General features: G+C 57.8%; 1 protein-coding gene across 1 annotated transcript in view; it reads left to right on the forward strand.

Moving 5' to 3' along the window:
• The window catches only part of FAM222A (family with sequence similarity 222 member A), a 60,409-nt gene that overhangs the window by 935 nt on the left and 41,794 nt on the right, over positions 1 to 17,680 (forward strand). The gene's annotated exons all lie outside the window — the stretch shown is intronic.

Consider the following 17,680-nt stretch of genomic DNA (forward strand, 5'->3'; position numbering starts at 1 on the left):
GGACGTGTTGGCGATTGTGCCCTCTGAGGCTAGACTGTAGCAGGGTTCACCTGGCCGCCTGAATTCCTACAAAGAACTCGCGGGGACGATCCGTTCCCCAATGGGGTCGCCTGTGACGTCACTGCCATACCTCTGACATCACTGGGTTGCCGTGGCAACGCGACTTGTCTTGACCCAAGGCCGGAGGGGGCGGGGTTGTGGTAACTTGGGGCGAGGCTGGATGCCTTTGGGTCCTGGAGGGGATGAAAACAGACTTCCCCCAACCGCAACTGCAGTCCTCTGACCTAAATCCCCAGCACCCTGATGGGGTGGGGGAGGGAGACAGTGCCAGCTGTCTGTCCCTATTAATGCCCCCCCCTTCCGCCAAAGACAGGTGTTTAGCTTTGCCGGTATACCCTGGCAGTGCCCCGGGGCACAGGACTCCCAAGCTGAGCAACTTTCTGCTTTCAAAAGGGATGCTTCAAAAGAGGAAAGCTTTCTGACACCAGGCTGAAGTTCCCAGGGTCCCCAGAGAGATGTGGGCTCCCAGCCTAAAATCAGACTGCTTCTGCCTAGAGAAACGGGTGGCCCCCCAACCCCCCAGCCAGGGAAGGAACAGAGGAGTTGCTGCTTGCTGCCCCTCCAGCCCAGAGGTTACCCCTGCTGCTCAACCCCAAGATGACAGGACCTTGGTTGAGCCTGAACTCCTGACTGCCCCACTCTCCTGTTGGAGTTTAAGATGATTTGACAAGCACAGTGTGGTGCTCATTAAGTTGAATGGAGGGTAAGTAAGGCCCATCGGTGCCAAGGTCTGGATAAGCGTGCCCCTGCCAGGGGCCAGCTTGGACGGGGGGTCAGGCAGCAGCCTTCTCTTCCCTGCCACACCCCAGCCCTGGCCCTGTTCCTTGTGAAGGCCCAGAGCAGCATTTTGCTGCCGACTCTGATTCCCCTTCTAAGTTGCCTTCCAGCAATTGCTGCTGGTGTCAGATGTGGGTGAAACTGCTGTGATCACATTTCTAGGAAAAGGTTAGAGAACTGTGTCATTGTTTCAGGGGCGTTGAGTGGGGTGACAGCAGAGGGGGAGTGTGTGAGGTCATTATGAGAAGCCAGGCCCCCGTCTCTACTCAGCGAGCGCCCCCCCACCCCCAACCGTGTTCTCCTACCAGGCTCTCTAGCTAGATTAACAAGTCGATAAATATCCGTGGATCTGCTTGGCCGGGGCGGGGGCGGGGGGGGGGGGCAGGGGGCCGCTTGGCAGGGAGATATTTTCAGCTGAAACGGTGTCGTTAAACACACAGGCTTCCAAGGACAGAGCAACGGCAGATGGGGGTAGAAGTGGGAGAGGTGGGCAGAAGGGCTGTTTGTGCCGCCTCTCGAAGCTTCCCAGTTTAGAAACAAACTCGGCGTGTGCGCCAGAGACCCACAAACACCAGCAGTTGGAGGTCTTCCGTGGAGTATTTACACTTCCACAGCCAAGGCGGAGGGAGCGGCTGTCAGAATTGGGCAATTCCTTCTGTTCCCTTCCCTGGGCTTGGCAACAACACCAGGCGACAAGCAGGAGGGAATGCCAGCTTACCCGGCGTCTCTCCCTGTGCCAGTCATCTTACGGGATCTCAGTGACTCCTTACAGTAGCTCATGTGCCGTGCCATTTTACAGATGAGGAAACTGAGGCTCAAACAGAGGTGCTCAGCCAGGCAGCCACAGAGCTTTGGCTGTGAACTGCCTTGACTCCTGAGTCCCCAGGTCTTCCCACCCCACCCCACTGCCGCCACCCCCCCTGCCCCCCCCCCTTCCCTAGGTAGAGGGAAGCACCGCCACTTGTTAGCCAAGGTCCCCCTATGAGTCAGGGGCCATCGCTGTGGAGGGAGTCTGGCCTCGCCTATGTGTCTTCCGCACTGAGCCCCGGGGGCCCCCTTGGCTGGCCCGAAGCTGGTGGTGAAGGCGTGATCCTGGTGCAGCAGTAACAGCTTTGGCCCCCCGCTCAGCCTTCGAGTCAGGAAGGCCCTACACAGGGGCGCCATGGGGCTCTCAGGGCGGAGACCGGCCAGGCAGGGGAGTGGGCCACGTAGCAGGCCTGAGTGCTGGGGTGTGCTGGATGAGGGGACGAGGTGGCCCTAGGGGTAGGGGTGGGGGGTTGTCCCGGAGACTTAAGTGATAGGAGAGATTTAAGCAGAGCAGAGAATCCAGTGTGGGCTCCTCTGACTCGGACAGTGACCCTGGACATCCCTTCCAGTCCCGTGCAGGGAGGGCAGAAACCTCTGAGCAGTCTCCTCTCTCAAGGTTAGTGTCCTACCTTCTCCCACCACCAACCCCCCCAGCCCCGCAGTAATCCTTATCACGGGCCTTAATTCCATATAAGCTCACCCACCTCCTATCCCTTCTGAGCTTCACAGTTGTGGACCAGGGCTGGACTAGTCTGGGTTTCTTAACACCCAGGGGCTCATGATTAAGAGCCCTCTTGTTGGCTGTGTGACCTTGGTGAGTAGCTTTGCCTCTCTGAGCCCCAGTCTCCTCGTCGGTAAGGAGGATAGCATCTGTGTTAAAGGATTCACTGAGGGCTGCGGATGGGATGGTGTATCACAAGCCTTCCATAAATACACATGCTCTTGGCCAGTAGTAGCCTTATCCGCAGAACCTGGGCCTTGAATGGCTCTTCTGGTCCCTCTTGGAGCCAAAGATCAAAGACCCGAGGGCAGGTCAGGGACCCTCATCGTTCTAGCCTGTGCTGGGTCTCCCACTCGCCTTCCCAGGGCACCCCACGTGGTGAGCACACGTGGCTCGCATCTGAGTCCCAGGGGGGCCTGGGGCCTGACCAGGGGGTGCCCTTCCCCAATCTCCCTTCTGCTCCCTCCTTCCTCCAGCCCCTCGCCAACCGGGAGGAAGCGAGCAGAGCAGCTCATATTCATGAACCGTAATTCAATCAGGCGGAGATTCCTCTGGGCTCGGGGCGGGGGTGAGAACCGGGAGGCGCGCACAAAAGGGCCGCTTTATTACCTCCCGCGGGCCCGGAATTGCTGCTCTCCCCCAGCAGCGGCCGGAGCCGCCTTTATTGTGTTAACCCATTTGCGTGTCAAGAGCTATTGTGCGCTTTCTCTCCCGGTGCGGGGCGGGCTGTGCGCCGGCCGGTCACCTCCGTGGGCGCCGCCCACCGCCCTGATTGGTTGCTAAGTGATTTGCATCCAAGGTAATCACTTTTATCTCAGAAGGATGTCGACTATAATTATAAGCTACTGACATCTTTTGAAATCTGCCTAATGACTATTTTAGTCTTGCACGGGCTTGGGGGTTGGGAGGGGGTTTCTGGAGGGCGGAGGGAGTGGGGTGGGTGAGAGGAGGCTGGAAGTCCGATGGATTCCTCCCACCTGGACCGTTTGGTTCTTTAGTTGAGAAATATCTGAGTGTCTACTGCGTGCCTGGAACAAAAGGCGGGTTGTGGATATTGAGGAGTTGGGGGACGCATTCCTGGGGATGGAGTTAGTACCATTTCAGAGATGGAAAAAATAGAGGCCCTGGGGACTAACCACCTGCCCAGAATTATACATCCAGTAAGTGGTCAGGACCTAAGTCTGTCTGACCCTTAAATTCATGTGCTGGCCACTGAAGTGGGGTGTAGACAGACATAATAATAGTAATCATTCCTGTCTGGTACCTCCCAGGGTTTATGTCATAACCCTAAGACATGCAAGTGCTGTTACTACCCGCATTTTACCCAGGAGAAAACAGGGGCACAGAGAGGTTACATTACTGCCCAAGGTCACACAGCCAGGGAGGGGCAGAAGCAGGAAGTCAGTTAGCATGACGGCCAGAAGCAGGGGTGCAGCGTGGGGAGAATGGGCAAGCGCGGGTTCCTGCTCCCCTCTCCCCTACCCCTCTGTGGTTCCATTCAGTAAACAATGGGCATCAGCCTGGGTTGAGGGTACCCTGCCTGTCACTGTCTGAGTGGCAAAGCTCTAAGGAATCAGATGGCCCACAGCCTCCACGGGGCATAAGATGAGTCTGCAACTGACTTGAATTCTGCACAGAGCCAGAGTAGGGCTGGAGGAGGGACACTGAGCAGGTGGGAAACTGAAGCTGGTCGTGGAGGGCTTTCTGATAGAGGGGGCCTTTGCTCTGGGCCCGGAGGACTGGCCGGATCTCCCCATTGGGGAGCGAATGGGGATGTCACTGGGAGGGAGTTGGAGAATGCAGGGGCATGACCAGAAGGGCAGGGAGAGCTTATAGGAGGGTGGAGGTTAAAAGGAGTTGGCTACAGGAGTGTGCAGGGCCTTGAGTGCTGAGCTAAGTACCTGGTTTGTCCAGAGGAGCAGCCAGAAGCCAGTGAAGGTGCCTGGTGGGGAGGGGTGCAGTGTGATCTGGGCGCCCTTAGGCCAGTCTGCCAGACTCGTTGGGCTTCGCAGGCCAAGATGAACCCTGGCTCCATTTTCATTGGCTCTGTGTCCTCAGACAAGTCACCTTACTTCTCTGGGCCTCACTTGCCTCATCAAGGGCGTAATAGCAATTTTTTCACCGGCTTGTGGGTGGGATGAGGTTGAGTGTGTGGAAAGCTTAGGGGAAGCTCAGACTGAGCCTTTCAGAGCTAGGTGGGCTCAGGCCCAGGCCCCAGGCAGTCCTCCTGGCCCCACAACAAACCAGCATCCCGGCCACAGCAGCTGTTTGGGGCCCTGGGAGCCCCCGTCATTGTGCCGAGGGCACTGGGGACAAAGGCCCCAGGGGTCGGGGATGAGGCCGGGGCTGACTGTGAACAGGCTCCTGCGGATGGGGACTTAATGACTCAGGATTTAATGACCTAGAGTCTGTGGGGCGGGGCCTCCCTTGGAGGAGGAGGAGGGAGGTCCAGCCACCAGCTGTCGGCTCCAGGATTCGCTGCCAAGGCAGGGGCAGCTGCCCCGCAGAGTCCAGTCCTGAGCTTGGCACGGGGAGAAGCCAAGGTGGCAGGGCCTCCTGGCCTGCAGTCCCCAGGCCTGAACTGGCGGCTCGGCTTTCCGCGTCAGCTCCCACATGACCTCAGTCTCCTCATCTGGCAGGTGGGCCAGAGGTCCACTTTGGAGGGCAGCTGTGCGGCTTGGCAGGAACCGACAGCAAGTAGGCAGTAAACAGGAACTGCTATTTTGGCTTTTTATTCATCCGTTCATTCAGGGAGATTCACTGCTCTGTGCTAGGCTCCCTGCCAGGAGCTGGGGATGCACAGATGAACAAGCTTAGTTGCCTTGAAAGGTGGTGAGGTCTCAGACACACACCATCCCAGTACGGTGGGTGGATGGCCATAATACAGGAATTCACATACAGGGTGCAGGCACCGTGCCAGGAGTGACAACAGAGAACAAGGCAGCTAGAGCCCCTGGCCTCTGGGGCCCTCAGCCTTCCAAAGCCCACTAGGAAATGAGAGCTGGAAATGACTACTTCCAGCTGGAGTAGCCAGGGAGGCTCCCTGGAGGAGGAGGCACTCTCTGTTGCTAGCTTCAGGGACTTCTGTCTAAACATTTCACTGTTTACGGGGATCATAGGACCCTGCTAGCCATCTGTTTGCCAGACAGAGCTTTCCGCTTTGGCATTTCAATCCTCTCGTGGTTCAGGGAAGGGCGTTTTGGTCCCAGGTGTGTAGGTGAATGCGCTGAGGCTCAGCAAGGTGAAGCAACAGCCTAGGGCCACGTGGCAGGTCAACAGACTCCCCTTCGTTATCCACACAAGCTTCGTTATTTGTATTGAGTCTGTTCTTGAGGGGGACTGCTCTGGATCTTCCTTGCTGTGTGCGGGCTTTCTCTAGTTGCGGCAAGCAGGGACCGCTCTTCGTTGTGGTGTGCAGGCTTTTCGCTGCGGTAGTTTCTCTTGTGGAGCATGGGCTCTGCAGTGTGTGGGTTTAAGCAGTTGTGGCTTCTGGGCTGAGTTGCCTTGTGGCATGTGAAATCTTCCCGGACCAGGGATCGAACCTGTGTCCCCTGCATAGACAGGTGGATTCTTATCCACTGGACCACAAGGAAGTCAGGTTGGCACAAGCTTTTACTTGTCCTCTGCCTGTGAGGGTCTTGGGCTGAGTGGGACTGTCACGAGAAGGATCCTTGGGCAGAAACTGAGGAAACCCAGTTCCGGGCCAGCTGTTGCTTTTATGAGCTCACGACCTTGAGCAAGTGACCTTCCAGCCCGGCCTCAGCTGTGTCCTCTGTAAAATGTCAAGGATGGCAGATCCGTGGCAGGTCTGGCTTGCCTTGGACTGCTGTGCCCTTGGCAGACATCGCCAATCAATTGCTGCCCTCTTTCCCCCCACTGAGTTCTTCGCCTGACCTTGGGTTCTTGCCAAGGCTCAGGGCAGGCTGCACCAGTCAATCAGCAGGGGCCTATGAGCTGAATGAAGCCCGCTTGCCTGCCTGGCCTCCGTGAGCCTGAGGGATCCCTTCCACCCGTCTCTGCAGGGTTTAGAGGACCAGGGTATCAGAACGAGGGATTTCTGGGGAGTCCCGAGGATGTGGGTGGCTCTGCAGCCATGAGGACCGTGCAGGTGTGAGTCTGTCTCTCCAGCTCCCAGAGGGACCCGCGTCCCTGTCTGCACATCCCATCACACGCTCAGCGTGGAGTGTTCGAGCAGATTCAGGATGCTTTCAGTCTGGATAATAATAATGGCATTTATTGAGCTCTTCCCGAGAGTCAGGTCCTTCCTGGGCATCCTCTCATTCATCATTCCTCAGAAGCACCCGCAGCGTGCCTCTCAGCACTCTTAGGAAGAAATCTTAACCCATTTTAGACATGCGGAAACCGAGACGAGGAGCCAATAAGCAGAGTAGGGTTACGCACCTGCTGAATGGCTGAGCTGGCATCATCCTGATCCTGTGGAAGTCCACAGCCCGGTACAGACCAGGCAGCCTTCCTGGAGGAGGTGTCATGAAAGGTCAGAGCCTTAAAGGTCAGTGGACTTCTGACCGGCAGAGGTGGGCCTTCTGGGCAAGGGAAGGGGTCTTTTCGGGTGGAGAGAATAGCATGAGAAGCAGCTCAGAGGCTACAGGCAGGAGTGTTTAGGTTGCGGGACTAGGGTATGGCTGGAGGTGGCTGGAATGTCAGTGGGGAGGGGGCCATGGTCACCTTGGCATTGAGACTTGGCCCTCCCATAGTCAAGAATGATGGCAACTCTGCAGAGGAAATGACCCAGTCCTAAGTGTATTTATTTAGCACCTCACCTCCTGGGTGAGGTCAGCTAGTGCTTGGGGCTACCTCTGGTCAGCTGAAAACTTTAGCCGAGAACCTTGCCTGGCACATAGTAGGGAGGCATCCAAGAAATGTGTGCTGAATGAATCAATGAATGAAAATGCTTGCCGGATGGAAACACTCCTAGCTAACTTCCCAGCTGCTAGGGGGAGAGAGGCCGAGTCCCCCTCTCCAGGAAAAGCTGAACATCAGGCCTGGGGGCAGGAACCGGGGGAGTGAGCCGGGCAGGTACCTGGGGTAGGGGCTTCCCGCCCTCCCCGACCCTGATCCCTGTCCCCAGAGCCCTCTTAGACCTTCCCGCCTGGCTGTCCACTCTCTTCACCGCCAGGCGGTCCGCTCTCTTCACCGCCAGGCATGGCAGGCAGCCTGGACCCAGCGCTTATGGGGGGATAAAAGATGAAGGTTCGTGACCATTTTTTAACTCAATAAAGGGAGAGACAAGCTGCAGGCTGCAGGCCGGAGATATAATTAGTTCGCAGCAGTGGCGCTTTCTTGATTTAGCTTCTAAGAGAACAAGACAAGGATGTTATACCCAATTAGCAGTAACATCCAGTCGGAGCCTCAATAGGTGAGATAACAAGCTATTTTTATGACTTTTCTTTTCCAGCTTGGAGGGGGTGGGGAGGGTGTGGAAAGAGGGTATTGGGGCCTTACTTCTTTTGATCAGGGAACAATTATGAGTGAATGCAGGATTTCCCTAAGCCAAATGATGCATTTGTTAACCCAAATAAGCAGGCATGCTGGTGCGGCAGCTGGGACAGCAGGCTGGCATTTGCAGGCCGGGACTGGTGGGAGGGGTGCAGGCCCCTCACCCCCCTTGGCAGAGGCTTCACATGCAGTGAGCCCCTAGGTGTGTCAAGGGGGAGCCCAGGCCCTGGAGGTGTTCTGAGTGGCTGCCTTGATTTTCCTGCCTGCTTCAAAGAGGCGCAAGGAGGCGGCACCACGTCCCCTGGGGGTGAGGATGGAGCCGGGTCTGGCCCTTGGCAGCTCTTCCTGGCACCACTCGAGACCCTCTCTGCCAACTGGGCCAGAGGTCCTGGCTCCTCAGCCTTGAACCTGGCATTGCACTCCTCCCGCTAGACCTCCATTATGGCTTGCACTGCCCGACCACCCTCCCACCTGTCCTGGGTTCCAGCCCCAGTGTCTGGCAGGGTCTTGAGGGATAATTACCTGCACTGTCTCCATCCTCATTACCCCCGCAGCCGGGGCACCCAACACTGGCCAAGTCTCTGCTGGGCAGGGAGGCCCTGCCAAGCCCCACCCTGGCTTCCTGGCCACACTCCGGCTCCTGGCGAGGGCTGGGGGATGCCCAGAGAGGGAGCTGGCATGGCTGTCTCAACAGCCCATCAGCTCGGGCCCCAAGCCCAGAGCAGGTTCCTGGGCCTCCACGCTGTCTTGCAGGATGCGGCCCCACCCCTGCCCCAAGTCCCATCTCCCTGTCGTGTGGAGCCCCGCGCTCGTGGCTCACACAACTGACAAATCCAGCCATGCAAAGTGGGAGTTTAATTGCAAACAGTTTTTATGGATCATGGGCCCATCTGTGCCACCATATGCAAAAGGAGAGAAAAAAAAATTCCCCGTAAAAAAAAAAAAAAGTGTTTCTCCCTGTCCCATCCCCCAAACAGACTCCCAAAGAAACAGTCGCCAGGGTTTTTCTGGCTGGAGGCAGGCATGGAGCTGGGACCCACCGTGGGGGCTTCCTTCACTGTGGGCATGGCAAAGTCAGGGGGTGGGGTGGGGCAGGGGTGAGCTGAGCCCTGGGGCCTGACTGCTAAGAGGAGGCTGCAGTGTGGGGGGTCCTCAGTAAACTGCCAGAAGTTCCTGAACCCGTCGGGTTTTCTCTGGGCGCTGGGCTTTTGCATGTGCCATGGAGCTGTCCAAGTATCTACTGTTCTTTTTCCAGCCACCCCGAGGATGCTACTTGCCAAGCAGGACTTAGTACAGAGTGGGCCAGGCGTAGTGTCGATATAAATGTGGACCTGAGTGGGGTTCACGGATGAGGCACCTCGTCTTCCTTTTCTTGCCCAGGAGATACAGCCGCAGGAATTCATTTCCCCCAGGTCGCCCAGGCCTCAAAGACTTCCCCTCTTCCCAGTGGTCCTGGTTTCCTGGCCTCTTGCCCTGGTACCCAGCCTGGCTGGGCAGATGAGGCCTCTCCAGGGGATCAGCAGACCTCAGGAAGGGCTGAGTGGGCTTGGTCATCTGAGGGCATTCACCTCTGGCGCAGCCTGCCAGTGTCCTATCGCTGCACCACCTCATCCCAACTGGGGGACATCAGATTGTTTCTTCCTCTCTGTGCCTCAGTTTTTCCGTCTGTAAAATGGGGGTAAGAAATGGATGCGATACTGCGTATGAAAAGCCTCTATATCTGTCATATCTCTTGACTCAGGGAGGGTCTTTGTTCACTGATGTATTCCCAAGTTCCTAAGCAGGACACTCGACATTTAGCCAGTGAGTGAATGAGTCAGTGAATAAATGAACGCATGTGTGAGCAAGATATTTGGAAGACTCTCCGGGGGAGGGAATGAAACACAGGCTCCCGGCCTGCCAGAAACTTAGGGTTTTTACACCCTTTTTATTGGCGTCTAGAAACCGCTCTGCAAACTGTGGGGGTGATGAGCTCCATTCTACTGATGGGGAAAACTGAGGCTCAGAGAGAGCCAGGGACTCTCCCAAGGTCATGCAGCTGAAAAGAGGCCTGAGGGGGTACCAGAACCTCATCTGGCCATGGCTCTGACTCTCACATTGTGGGTGAGGACAGTTAAGCCCAGGGTGGGCAAGGAGTTCAGCCAAGGTCCCACAGCAAACAGCAGGCAGTGTTTGTGGGGTCCTTCCTAGTCCCTTGTAAGCTGAGGCAACTCAGCCTCAGAGCTAGGGGAGCTCTCGTGCTCCTCCCTCCTCCCCTGCCCGCCCCCATCACCCGGGTCTGCCCCAGGGTCCCTGTGCGTGTGGGTTTCCCCATCACCTTCATAAACTGGCAGCTCCAGGCCTCATGCTAGGGCGCTGATGCCCAAGGCCCCATGCTTGGTGCAGCCCTCCTGCAACAGGTGGTGGGGAAAGTGGGACCTCCTGGGCAAGCATGGACCAGCCAGGCCCCTGGCAGGAGCCCAGGCCAGACACCAGGCAGCCCAGTCCCCGCCCAGCAGTGATCACCAGCTCCCGCTGTAATCATTAAAACTATTAGAAGGAAACGTTCGCTTGAAGCAAATGTCAGGCGCCGAGTTGTGCTTTGTAAACGCTCACAATTAATGCCAATCAGGCCCGGAAAAAAGCCGGCCCGGAATCCTGTCTGTTTCGTCTCATTTGTCAGCTGGTGCCGCTCCGTGTTGCACATTTTCATACAATTGCTATAAACATAAAAGGGAAACTCCACAGTGTTCCCGGCGCCCGGATGGTGCGCGCCGGCTTAATTACTCAGGACTCTGCTGTTCACTTGGCTGCCCCACGCTGGTGGGGGAGGAGGGGGAACTTCGTGCGGTAGGGTGAGGGCTCCTGGGGGTCAGCCAGGGAGATGGGTCGGGCTCCAGGCCCGGTCTCCGGCCCTGCCCTCCACAGGCGGAGAATGACTGCGAAGCAAGAAGAAGAAGAAGAAAAAAGCCTGCTAAAATAGATGTGCAAGGTCCTCAAGGAGACACGAGGGGCTCAGTGCTCACCCAACTTTAGCTGGGAGCCCCAGTTCCACCTCCTAGGATGATGCGTCAGGTATAAGGTTCATTGCCCACCCGCAGCATGCCAGGCCCTGAGCCACTTGCCAACTGGGCTTCAGTTTCCCTACCTGATTTGGGAGTCATAGCCCAGTAGGTCAGGATTTCCGGCGTGCTGGGGCCGGGCTCTGGGCTGTAGGCATGAAGCAGGATCTTTTGAGGGGGTTGGGATGGGCCACTCTGAGTCTCAGTTGCGGCATTGTGGCATCTTGTTCCCTGACCAGGGATTGAACCCGAGCCCCCTGCTTTGGGAGCACAGAGTTTTAGCCACTGGCCCACCAGGGAAGTCCCAAAGCAGGCTTTTTCTCATTTAGTGGTAGTTGTTCAGTCGTTTAGTCGTGTCCAGCTCTTTGTGACCCCAGGGACCGCAGCACGCCAGGCTTCGCTGTCTTTCACTCTGTTTCACAGTTTACTCAAACTCATGTCCATTGAGTTGATGACATCATCACAGGAACCTCTTGAGGGCAGGCAGCTCTTAGCAACAGGAAGCATGAGGCTCCAGAGTCTCGAAGCCAGGATTGCTGGACCTGGGTTGGTGGCCTCTGGAGCCCAGCCTGGTATGCCCTTCCAGAATAGCTGGAGGGTCGAAAAGAGATGAGGGAACTAAAAGTCCCAGCACACAGTAGGTGTTTTCATAAGCAGTGGCTGCTGTTATCCTGCTGCCTGCAGATGGGCCAGAGGCAGTCCGCGGCTCTGGCTGGGGCCTGCAGGTCAGCACCGACATGTGTGGACCTTGCTGGGAGGAGAGTAAAGGAGGGGAATGGTCTGTGTGGCGGGAAGCTGCCTGCTCCCCCCACCCGTAATTGCTCTAATCTGCCTCTGAGGTGCTGGGTGCACGCCAGGCTCGCATACCTAACCAAACCCTCCATCCCTAGGAATGTGGGTGGGTTGTCGTCATTGACCCCATTGTACAGATGAGAAAACCGAGGACCAAACTGATCTAGGGCTGCAGAGCGAGAAGGTGGGGAAGCTGGAGGCAGATTCAGGTTCGGTTGCTCCAAAGCCATTTTCCTCCTGTCTAGCCCCCTCCTCATTGTGGCCTGGATGGAGGCCTGGCCAGCTCTACAAATCCACCCTTTTGAGTTCTCTGTGGATGGGGTCTTCTGAGGCCAGGCTGGCTTGGCAGGGACACGCCAGCCTTTGTGTCCGGCTCAGGCCAGGCAGAGCAGCCAGGGGAGTGGGGCGAGGGCGGTGCAGCCCAGCCGGCCAGGGACAAACGTTCAGAGCAGGAATAGAGGCCCCTTTGTGTGGAGCTCAGTGGGGGAAGAGGTGCTGCCAGCTGCCACCCTGTGTGACCGGGGAGGCCTGAGCCCTCCACAGAGGCCTTGCAGCCACCCCCAGCGGACTGGCTGGGGAGCCTGCCACCTCCTTCTGCCATTATTTGCCTTCCTCTTGTTTCCTGGGAGCCCCTGGCTGCTCGAGAAGCCAAGGTCAGCCAGTAGCCTGGTTTGCCGCGGCCCAGTATGTGCAGCGATGGGCCAGACAGTCCACCAGCCCTGCAGGTCAAGGGCAGTAGTCCCAGGTTACAGGTGAAGACACTGGGGCTCAGGACAGGCGACTCGCCTGTCACACAGCTGGTCTGGGGGCCAATATTGGGCCGACTGCAAAGCCTTTTCTTCCCATGGAGTTGCCCTGTGTGTCCTGGGTCCAGGGCTGCAATTTGAGATGCTGCCTCAGTTGCCGGGGTGGCCTGAGAAAGGCTGCCGGCTGTCTCTGTTGCCTGGGCAACAGGGTACCAGGCGTCCATCCATCCCTCCATCCTGGCCAGGGTCTGGGCTAGTGGCTGCAGCTTTAAGTGGAGACCAAGCCCAGGAACCTGTTGAGAGTTGCCCTACCCATTAAACCTTCTCTGAGCTTCCCTTCCCTTAGCTTAAAAATGAGAATGAAATAGAATCTACCCCCGGGAGCATCAGGGGTCTGGGCCGGGGCGAGGGCAGCTAACGTGCTGAGCTCAGTTACCTGCACACACCAGGCTGCACAGAGGTGGGCTGGGGCCTCTGGGAGAGGGGAGAGGGCAGGCAGCGGGTGGGTGGCAGGGATGTGAGGGTGATTCTTAGGAGCACAAGCGCGTGACAGGGGCTGGCTTGCTGGGTCCCTGACAGAGCCCCATTTTGCAGGTGAGCAGACTGTGGCTCAGATCACTCTGAAGTGGCCAGGCAAGGGGCCCAGGGCCCTAAGGGGCCCACAACACAGGGAAGATGGCTGCCCAGAAAGCCCAGCTCTTTGTTGTCTTCCTGGCCTCCCCCCGGCCTGCTGGACAGGTGCCCACTACAGCCACTGACCAAGTCCCATTTGTCAGCCCAGCCTGTGGGAGGCCCAGAACCGCCCACAGGAAGCCCCCAAAGGCCACGTGGCTTCCCATGGCACATTCCAGGAACCTGGGACCCGCTCGCACCCGCCAGGCCACACCCCGCTCTGTGCCTTCGCTCAGGCCGGGGCGCCCACGTAGAGCACCTTCCCCACCCCACCTTCATGTGGGCAATCACGTGCCTTCTCTGCACGAGTGACTCCAGCTCTCCTCTGCCCTAGAGGGGCTTCGAGTCCCTCCCCTGGGCCCCATACCCGACTCACCAATGCCAGAGCCCCGAACCTCTTTCTCCCACTCTTGATCCACAGTGTGGTATATAGTTGGTCTTCAGTGAAGTCTAAACAAGTACTCAGCCCTGGCCATCAGACTCTGGGCCCCTGCCTGGCCTCGTGGCAGAAACAGATACAAACAGATGGGTGATGAGGCTATGTTTCTGAGGTCAAGTGCAGGACACCCGCGGATCAGGCAGGGCTCACCCCAGGTCTCTCTCCTCCACTCAGGGGAGCGAACACTCCTGAGCCCTTACGATGCTTCCTCCCAAAGCTCGGCCACCTCAGTTTAATCCTCCCAGGGGGAGGCGGGGAGTTTACGGATTAGACAGGAGGCTCCAGGCTCCAGAAGGCAGGTGCGGGCTGAGGTCACACACCTTCTGTGGGCGGAGCCTCTGTTGCAGCCTTGGACCATCCGACCCCAAACCCGGTGCCCTCCCCACCCCTCCCCCCACCGGGTGGAAAACTCCGGTGCCCGCAGGGGCCAACCAGGTGACACAGTGAGCAAAGCAGCTGCCACTGGGTCTTCTGGGAATGTGGGCTCCAGAGCTGCCAGTTCTAGTTAGTTTTCAAGAGAAACCAGACGATGGGAATTTTGGGTGAAATTTTAGTTCTTTTCAATATTGGCAACCACATCACAGTTTCTTTTTACTGCAGCCAACAGGACAAAGAAAAAGATGTTTGTGGGCGGCATTTACACCCTTCAGAGATATGATGTTGTCTGGGTTGGGGGGACGATGGGGGTCCTGGGGTGTCCCGCCCTCCCTATCCACATCCCTGCCCAGCAAGAGCCCCCAGAACCCAGCGGCAGCTCCACACGCCCCCGAAGGCACCCCCAGCCGCCGCCTTCACCACCGGAGGCAGGGCCCCAGCCCCACGAGGGCACCACCCAAATAGCTATAATCAGCAGCCTCGCCAAGACTTCAAACTCACCCAATTATCCTGCGAGAGAAAAAAAACACAAAATGAAAACAAATTAACATGTTTGCATAGAAGCTGCTGCAGCAACACACACAGCCGTGCACACACATGCTGGCGCGTGCCCCAGCGAGCCTGGGAGACGCCGCCCCTCCCCGGGCCTGGCACCCACCTGGCCGGGCTGAACTGGGCCAGGCTGGGCCCACTGTCCGCAGCCAACGTGTGCCCTTGGCCCGGCAACTTGATTGTCCCCAAACCTGGCTGGGCACTAAGTCCACCAGCTTTCGCTGTCTTTACTATTTTTTTCCCCAATTTAATAAACATGTGAAATTCAGTGTGTGCCAAAATTCAGCCTCATGGAACTTGAGGCTCGTTCTTCAGATGGGGAAACTGAAGCACAGAGAGGTTAGCTGACCTGCCCAAGGCTGCACAGCTGGCAAGTGGAAGAGCTGGGGTTTGGACCTAGATCGATCAGCTGTGGCACCCTTGCTTTAACCACCACGCCTTCTCTGTGGCTTCCTCTGGTCTGCGGGTCACGTGTCAGACGCCTCAGCCTGCTGGCCTTCAAGGCCCCCCCCTCCCGCCCCTCCAACCTGTGTGGATTTTCCCCTGTGTGCACTCTCATGCCAAGGGCTGTGGGTGTGGTGGTCCGGATGGCAGAGCCAGATGGATGTGAGTTGAAATTCTCTGATCCATTAGTCTCTTGCTGGATGGCTTTGGCCAAGGGGCTTTTCTGCTCTGTGCCTCAGTTTCCCCTCCTGGAAGATTGGGATGATAATAGTCCCTTAGGGAGGTGGCAGAAGGCAGTGGCACCCCACTCCAGTACTCTTGCCTGGAAAATCCCATGGATGGAGGAGCCTGGTAGGCTGCAGTCCATGGGGTTGCTAAGAGCCGGACACGACTGAGTGACTTCACTTTCTCTTTTCACCTTCATGCATTGGAGAAGGAAATGGCAACCCACTCCAGTGTTCTGCCTGGAGAATCCCAGGGACAGGGGAGCCTGGTGGGCTGCTGTCTATGGGGTCTCACAGAGTTGGACATGACTGAAGTGACTTAGCAGCAGGGCGGTGAGGAGATTCAGTGTGTGAATGCCTGCAGAGTCCTACCATTCAGCTAGCTCTTGAGAGGAGCCCCAGTTGGGTGCCTCTGGGCTCTGAGCCAGGCGCTGCACCCCCGGGAGCCCATAATCAAGGGTGCTCAGAGGCCTCTCTCTTCCAGGAAGCTGCTCATCCCGGGAAACGACCCCTCTTGTCTGGGTTCCCTCGAGGCTCCAGCTGATCCGGGGATGGGGTTGCTGGGCATGTGCCCGATTGCTGCTGCTGTTTCTGATTCTTCTCCAGGTCCCTACAGCCTGGCGCACCGCCAGTGCTCGGGCAGTTTCAGTCAGTGGGAGATTTAGTCCCCTCACCCCTGAACTGTGCTCACCGAGCCCCTGTCCGTGGGAGCTGATGGAGAAACAGTGCTGGAAGGGCTTGGGGTTTAAGATCTTGGAGCCCAGGGGTCCCCAGACCAGGGCTGCGGAAGTCTCCCAGCCCCCTCCCCCTGCCCTGCAAGACCCCAGACAGACCCCTTCCCTCGCCAAGCTCCTTGCAGTCATCTCTGGCCCATGACTCTGAGAGCTAGGGGTGGACACTGCCACATGGTGGACTCCCCGTGGGTGGGAGATCTGAAGTTGCTGAGCAGCAGATTCACCACTGCCCCTGAGTGAGTGACCACACTGATGATGCATGTATCACGCAACTTGGTCCTCACCACGACAGGACGAGGAAGGGGAGGTTTCTAGCCCCATTTTAGAGATGGAGAAACTGAGACCCCAAGGGACTCCGTGAGACTCAAGAGAACCCTCCTGGTTAGTGGCAGAGCTGGGGTTCAAGCGGAACAGTCTGGATCGTGCTTTAGACGCATGCTGTTTGGTCCCTCCTGGATGCTGCTGGTCTGGAGCTGAAGGGGGACATGCCTCGCAGGTCTGGACAGTGGGGACCAGCAGGGCACTGTCCTGGTGGTGCTGGCGGTAGAGAGTTAACTCGGTTGGTCTCAGGATGGCCCCTCTGGCATCAGCTTTGTGCCCACTCGGGGATGGCTGGTGCCACTTGGAATCCCAGGCCTCCCTTGGCACGGCCCCATCACCAGGCTTCACGCCCCAACCCTGCTATGTGGCCTCGGAGGAACCCTCGTCCTTTGTCACCCAGGGAGAATGGGAGGCATGGCTGCACCCACACCTCTCAGGATGAGACGTGGCTCTGGCGCATCGTCGCTGCTGGAGGAAGCAGCCCTCCCCTCCATCCAGAGCCTTCCCAGCCCTTGCATCTCATCCTTGGGACAACCCGGCGTGGCCCCCAGCCGATTCTCTGCTCACCCACCTGCACTGACGAACACTGGCTTGGTTCTGTGGGGGCCTGGGTATTCCAGATGTGTGGAGGGGTCTGTTGGATGGATGTGGTCAACTCTGCAGTGAAATGATGGTGGGGGGTGGAGACTCCCGGGGCCAGAGCACACGACTGGAGAGGAGCTGGGGGAGCTGTGAGTTCTGGGTCTGCAAGGAGTGGCCAGGAAAGAAGGGCTGCAGAGTATGATCTGTCCGCTCAGTGTGGACTTGTTGACCGCGTGCTATGTGCCTGGCCTCAGAGTGGAATAGAAATGGGTGTATGAGTCCCCAGGCTTGGCCACCTCCCTGCTGTGCACCTCTGGGCAAGCCAGGCAGTCTCTCTGGACCCAGCTTCCTTGCGGGGGGCTGTGGAGATGGTTAAGGTAGGGGACATTCAGTACAAGGTGGGTGAGAGCCAGGGAATCGCACATTGGGAGATTCAGACCTCTGCCCCACCCCGTGGGGGATGGTGGAAGCTAGTTCTGTGGCTGTATGTGGCAGGGGGTGTAGCCCTTGACCCTGAGAGCAGAAGCCCGGAGCCAGTGGGGTTCAAGAAGTGGGGAGACTTTTCCTCCCCCACAATGGAAGTAACATCCTTCTTTTTGTCATTCTGTCATTTGGAAATGAGTCTGATGAAGAGAAACTTGACTGTCACCCAGCTGCCCAGAGCTGGGGACTTGGTCTCACACTGGGGTGTAAGGCCCACAGGGAGGGCCTGACTTTGCATGGCGTGAATGGCCGTCCCAGTCCAGCTGGGCCCACGGGAGCGTGCACGGCCTCGGCCTCGGCGGTCCTGGGCCCCGCACCGATCGGCACATTCCGGCCCCCGGCTTCTGGAGCCGCCCACCCGCCCAGCAGCCCACTGTCTGGTGCTGGGGGGCTCGGAGCAGCCGTTGTTCTGCACACATCTGATCCCGTCTTTTCCACATCAGATCATTTGTA

This window comes from Capra hircus, chromosome 17 (assembly GCF_001704415.2).
Source record: "Capra hircus breed San Clemente chromosome 17, ASM170441v1, whole genome shotgun sequence".
In the NCBI taxonomy this organism is placed as follows: Eukaryota; Metazoa; Chordata; class Mammalia; order Artiodactyla; family Bovidae; genus Capra; species Capra hircus.